General features: G+C 45.5%; 1 long non-coding RNA gene across 2 annotated transcripts in view; it reads right to left on the bottom strand.

Moving 5' to 3' along the window:
- Window positions 1–1,877, bottom strand: part of LOC108521395 (uncharacterized) — a 21,995-nt gene extending 20,118 nt beyond the window's left edge. For both annotated transcript variants that reach the window (XR_001883176.1, XR_001883177.1), the window contains exon 1: window positions 1,433–1,877. This is a non-coding gene — a long non-coding RNA (uncharacterized LOC108521395). The remainder of the gene's footprint in view (window positions 1–1,432) is intronic.
- Between the last annotated feature and the right edge of the window lie 4,950 nt (window positions 1,878–6,827).

Genomic DNA, 6,827 nt, shown 5'->3' with positions numbered 1-6,827 from the left:
TTTTTTTAAAAAAAGAAATGTTCACAGTGTTGCAGAGTGTTACAGAGAGGAAACTTCTAGAGACTTCACATTTGTAAATCACTTCCTCTAGTTCTCAACTCATTGAAGACTTGAACTGAGCCCTCCAGGTGGTCAATTTTAAGTCATAGGAGGCATAGAAATGCCTTGGTGAGTTCCTATAATGGGCCAGATGCTATGTACACTATCCATGATCCTGCAAGAATAACATCGCCATCTCCCATGGCAGATGGAGAAACAGTCACAGGTGATTAAGTTATTTGTACCAAATGTCACACAACCTGGAAATACAAACTAAAGAAGGGTCCCAGTGGAGCAGAGTATGGGGGAGTAGGCAGGCAGACAGGCAGTGCGGCCCCACTGGCACAGAGCCCTGAGACAAAGCCTCAGAAACACCAGTCCAGGATTCCTGCAACCTGTGGACCGGGGGGGGATCTAGCAGAATGTGGGGTCCCCAGAGGACATAGAATCAAAGATGCTAGAGAGAGAACAATGTCCTCATCAACATGGAGCTGATGGAGCAGAGCCCCCAAGGATAACATTTCACATTCATTTACTCCCCAGCTAGCAGGGATTGTCTGATCCAACCCCTCAATTCTGACATAAAAGGCAACTGAAGCCAGAAGGAAAAAGGGCCATGCCTGAGGTCCCCCAGCTTGCCAGAAACAGGGAAAGACAAGAGTTCCTATTCCTGATTCAGGGTCCAGTGCTCTTTCAGAGGCACCTTCCTGCATTCTGAGATTAAACTCAGGCTTTAATTAGGGTGACCCTTTTAATTTATGATCCAAACCAGAATGAGAAGGGGCATTATTAATAATTACAACATGATGGCAGGTGTGAACAGGATTGCCCTGTGTAAATGGGACACATAGTCGTTCTGGCATGGCATTCTAGAATGCCACCCACTTGCCCACCAGGAAAGCCTCTTCACAGCCTTATGGCTATGGACGTAACGACTCACCATCACCCTCCATGCCAGGTGAGGGACTGATGAACCAACCAGCCCTGAGGGTCTGGCTTTCTTAGGGGTATTTAGGGAGCTCAGAACTGGCTGCTCCAACACTGGCCTCTGTCCCCACCTGGCACTGTGTATGCATAAACAGAGGCCCCATTTGTTCCCACCTATCAGGGGCAAGCTCCCTGCCAAGCCCAGTGGAACTCCAGTTTTAGGTGCTTGCCTCTGGATGATACCCACTGAACCAAAGCTGTCCTCACTGTGAGACTGTGAATGTGGGGCCCTCCTATGGAGCCCCAGGACAGTGGAAGAAGGCCCCTGCTGGCTTGGTAGCCAGGTCACGGCAGAAACTATGAGGATGTGAGAAGCACACCAAGTGGCATAAACTAGTTGTGCTGTTTCTTCCCCCTCCTTCACTCCTCGGTACCCCCCAGTAGTCATCAGCTTCTGAAACTTTACCTTACACGCACATCTGAGGATCTTGTTAAACTGTAGATTCTGATTTAGGAGACCTGCAGTGGAGCCTGAGATGCTGGATTTCTCACAACTCCCAGGTGATGCCAATGCTGCTGGCCCAGCGGTCACTTGGAATAGTAACTCTCTCATACCATCCTGCTCAATCTCTTCAGAGCAATAATCATAACTTGTCATTGCCTTCTTATGTGGTTGTTACTGATTGCGGCAGATTGTTGCAGTACAGCCCTGATAATCACAGGCTTGAAAAGCACGTGTGTGTTGGGCTTGTCCTCTTGGAACCCTGCTGCTGAGTGAACAGCCCCCGCTAGCCTGCTGGTGGCCCCTGGCTCAGTCAACCGCCAACATCAACAGCCAGACCTAGGAGTGAGACCATTTAGATCATCTAGCTCCAATTGCAGCCACATGAATTAGTCCAGAAGAATCACCCAGCTAAGCCTAGCCCAAATTGCTGACCCATACAATGGTGAGCACATAAAATGGTCATTGTTTAGGTCACTAAGTTTTGGAGTGGTTTGTTACATGGCAATAGATAACTGATACACTGCTTTAATGTCTCTGTTAGGGGTGGGACTAGATCTGTTTTATTTGGTACATTACACCCGGTGTTTTGAATTGATAAAAAAATGAACTAACCTGGACCCGTCTGATTCTAAAATCCAAGAGTTTCTGCTCCACTGTTTCTGTTCCCTGTTCCCAGACAAGCTGCTCATCCTCGGTCTAGTGAGGTCAATGGTAGGATATGTAATCTAGCCTAGGTTAATTAGTGCTTTCCAGTCTACAGTGATTGGTTAAAGGATGAATGTGTGACCTAATCTAATCCAATCAGATTGAAACTCAGGACTTTCACTGAGAATGGTGAGGAAAACACCTTCTCTTCCCCAGTCAATATAAAGAAGAAATATAGGAATAGTTTTCAAAATCTGACTGATCATAACTGATCTGACAAGTCACTATAGGAAGCAAGGACTTACACAGGCCCACTGCTATGCTGGGCTTTTAACTTTTTAGTTGCATTTGGTGGTGGGGGGGGTCCAGGATACTCCCATACTTGGAAGACAAGAGCATTTAAGCTCTGAATAAAGTCTTGTCTGATGCTAAAACTACCACTGAGCTTCTAAAATCACATGAGCCCAGCAATATATTTATTAAAGCCAATAGGGCTGGACTTTCTGTTACTTGCAATTATCAAGCAACAGAATGCTTCCTAACTGGCCAACCTTCTATTTTCTGGGAATCTAACACTCCTTTAAGGTCAACCAGATGATCCAGACACTCTAAAATTAACCCAGGTCTAAGCCAGAACAAGAGAGGAATGAATCCCTGGGAGGAATCACAACATTCCCTACAGAATCAGTTTTACTCTCCTGTGTTTTGCCAAAAGAAATGTTTTGTAAAACTCGTCTTTTAATCTATTGGAAAGATGTTCTTGAGGATGTGGCTTCCCACTTTCCACAGGGTCTTTCTGGTCTTTCAGCTGTAGATTCCTAAGCAGTAGATTAATTTTCTACCACATGGACAGTTATGAACTATGTAACTAACTAGTTTTCCCTTTTGGTCTTGGCTGCCAGGAAACCTCACACCAAATATGTACCCACTGCAGCAAAAATGCACAACTCCATGGTGTGTCTTTTTACAGTAGCTTCATTACTGGTTCAATTTTATGTCCTTAGCCTTGTTGTACCCTATTCATTCTTATTTCATTTGACTTATATAATCTTGCTTCATTTTGTGTATCCCTATAAGAAAATAGTAGTTATAATTCAAAAAATACAGGCTGGGTGCAGTGGCTCACACCTGTAATCCCAGCACTTTGGGAGGCCAAGGCGGGCAGATCACCTGAGGTCAGGAGTTCGAGATCAGCCTGGGCAATACGGTGAAATCCCGTCTCTACTAAAAATACAAAATTAGCCGAGCATGGTGACACTTGCCTGTAATCCCAGCTACTCGGGAGGCTGAGGCAGGAGAATCTCTTGAACCTGGGAGGCAGAGGATGCGGTGAGCCAAGATCGCGCCATTGCACTCCAGCCTTTGCAACAAGAATAAATCTCCGTCTCACCAAAAAAAAAAAAAAAAAAAAAAAAAAAAAAAAAAACAAAAAAAAAACACTTTGATTTAGACTTGGTTAAAATGAAAAGAAACTACAGGGAGTACTGTTATGTCAATGACTTTGAATTTCAGTGAAGGAAATAGAAGGGAGGTATGGAAGAACATATACATTCCAAGGATCCTAAGAGCATAAAGAATCGACACCAAGGCCAGGTGCGGTGGCTCAGGCCTGTAATCCTAGCACTTTGGGAGGCCAAGGTGGGCAGATCACTTGAGGTCAGGAGTTCGAGACCAGCCTGGCCAGTATGGTGAAACCCCATCTCTACTAAAAATACAAAAATTAGCTGGGCATGGTGGCAGGCACCTGTGGCCCCAGCTATTCAGTAGGCTGAGGCAGGGGAATTGTAACCCGGGAGGCAGAGGTTACAGTGAGCTGAGATTGCACCCGTCTTGTATGTCGCGGGGAGAGGGGAACTAGTATAAAAAAAAAAAAAAAAAAAAAAAAAAGAAAGGATCAAGATAAAGTGGGAAAAAACTTTTATTTAAATTTCAAGTCTCTGTCTCATTTAGGTTCTTCCAAGATGAAGCAAAAAGTCTCCTGAGCAAATGAATCCAGAGTTCTTCTGGAGGTGGCTATTGAGTGTCGAGTACAGGGTCCCCATACCTGGGAAGCCGTGAAAACAATCTATATTATTCATTTAATATAGAAAATGTTTGTGGAAGGAACTAAAACTTGCTCACTTAGGTTACAAACGAACTATAGGTTCTTCTGTTAGAAAAATCTCAGACCCCTGGGTGCAGTTTTTCTCTTCACTGGCTGTGCAAGTTAAATTTTAAAAAAAAGTGATTCCAGCAGATTCGAACTCAAACACAACATAGAGCTTGGGTTCTTCGATCATCTTAGACTCATTTAAGTCCTTTCTGAAACCAGACCTGATGCAAATAAGTAAACCACAACAAAAAATAATTAAATGAGCATCATTCTCAGTTGGCATAGAAAGTGTTGAGAAATGGAGAGGAATGGCCAGTAAAATCTGGAAGGAGAATTAATGCAATGCTCCAGAAGAAAGTGTTTCTAGTGGGAGTTGGACAGGACCTGATAGGAAGGGAAGAGAAGGGAAAGGAAGAGGAAGTTAGGGAAGAAGAGGTTAGAATGTTACAGAAAAGGCCAGGTGCAGTGGCTCACGCCTGTAATCCCAGCACTTTGGGAAGCTGAGATGGGCAGATCATGAGGTCAGGAGTTCAAGACCAGCCTGGCCAACACAGTGAAACCCCATCTATACTAAAAATACAAAAATTAGCCAGGCATGGTGGCACATGCCTGTAGTCCCAGTTACTTGGGGGGCTGAGGCAGGAGAATCACTTGAACCTGGGAGGCGGAGTTTGCAGTGAGCGGAGAGGGCACCACTGCACTACAGACTGGGTGACAGAGTGAGACTCCGTATCAAAAAAAAAAAAAAAAAAAAAGTGGGGGCCAGGCACAGTGGCTTACACCTGTAATCCCAGCACTTTGGGAGGCTGAGGCAGGCAGATCACTAGGTCAGGAGATCAAGACCATCCTGGCTAACAGGGTGAAACACTGTCTCTACTAAAAATACAAAAAATTAGCCGGGCGTTGTGGTGGGCGCCTGTAGTCCCAGCTACTCGGGAGGCTGAGGCAGGAGAATGGCGTGAACCCAGGAGGTGGAGCTTGCAGTGACCCAAGATCGCGCCACTGCACTCCAGCCTGGGCGACAGAGTGAGACTCTGTCTCAAAAAAAAAAAAGAATGTTATAGTAACGGGAGAGGGAACGAGAATACTCCAGGTGGTAGGTACCAAGAAGTCAAAGTCTGCAGGGAGACGAGCCTTTGGAGCCCCTCCGTCTACAGAGCTTCAAAATACCATCCAGTAATGGACTCTGTCTCCATGTGGGTCCCACTTGAAGCATCCCATGCTTTTGAAGAAAAAGATTTTATAATCCTCCATTCTGCCTGTGACTTAAATCGGCTGAGCCTGTGTGCTCCCACCTTAAGGTGACTCTCCCAACATGTCGCGTCCAAAGGAAACACTGCTCTTACCCTGAAGGTCTTGTTTCTGTGTTGTTTTTAGGTTTCCTGGGCGTGAGGTAGAGGCAGCCAAAGAGAGACCAGATCAGCTAATGTTAGCTAAAATCCCCCTTCCCCATTTGTACTCCTAGAGAATGACTTTTCAGGGCAGCTGCAGCTCAGTTTGATCTCATCTTCCATAGACTCTAAAGTGGGGGTTCTCAAACCATGGTCCCCAGACCAGCAGCATCAGCATCACCTGGAAGCTTGCTAGAAATATAAACTCTTAGGCCCTGTGGGAGGCAGAATGATGCCCTCACCCACTACCCCCACCAAAGGTGTCCACATTCCAGTCCCTGGAACCTGTGAATATGTTACTTTACATGGCAAAAAGGACTTTGCAGATGTGCTTAGGTTAAGGACCTTGACAGGGAGAGGTCATCCTGAATGATCTAGGTGGGTCTGATATAATCACAAGGGTCCTTACAAGTGAAAGAGAAAGGCAAGAGAGCTGGAGACAGAGGAAATATGATAATGGAAGCAGAAGTTGGAATGATGCAATTATTGGCTGTGAAGATGGAGGAAGGGGCCACAAGCCAAGGAGTGCAGGTGGCCTCTAGAAGAGGGGGCAAGCAAGGAAACAGATTCTCCCTGAGCCTCTAGAAGGAACACAGCCAACACCTTGATGGTAGCCCAGTGAGACTCATTTTTAATTTCACACCTCCAGAACTGTAAGAGAACAGATTTCTGTTGGTTAAGCCACAGAGTTTGTGGTGATTTGTTACAACAGTCACAGGAAATTAATACAGGTCCCATTCAGACTGGCTGGGTGGGAAACTCTGCAGGTGGGGTTTGGCATCCTGTATTTACCAAGCTCTTTAGGGGGCTCAGAAGCACACCAAAGTTTGAGAACCACTGCTCTCAAATGGTGGTTCTTGACCTTCATGGCACATCACACTCATCTGGGGTGTTTCCAAAAACACCCATACCCAGCTCTACTCCCAGAAATTCCGATTTGATTGGCTGCACTAAGGTTCAGGCATCCCATTTTCAAAAGCTCCATCTACAATTCTAGTGCTCTGCACTGCCAGAACTGGAAAGCTGGGCTTCCCTTCCCACTTCCTGCTTCCCACTTCCTGCTTCTGCCTCTGCTTCCTCCTTCTCTCCTCTAGATGTTGGGTCCATCTTAGTCTCCTCTTTCCTTCTTGGCTGAACAGTCAGTGAGTTTTCTTCCTGAGATAGCAGGGGATGACTTTACCCGTATTTCTAACTAAAGAAAATTTATAATATGATATATATTTTTTAT

Source organism: Rhinopithecus bieti, unplaced genomic scaffold, assembly GCF_001698545.2.
Source record: "Rhinopithecus bieti isolate Rb0 unplaced genomic scaffold, ASM169854v2 scaffold_57534, whole genome shotgun sequence".
Taxonomy (NCBI): Eukaryota; Metazoa; Chordata; class Mammalia; order Primates; family Cercopithecidae; genus Rhinopithecus; species Rhinopithecus bieti.
The sequence above is the reverse complement of the archived record's forward strand: the minus strand, read 5'-3'. Positions and strand labels throughout refer to the sequence as shown.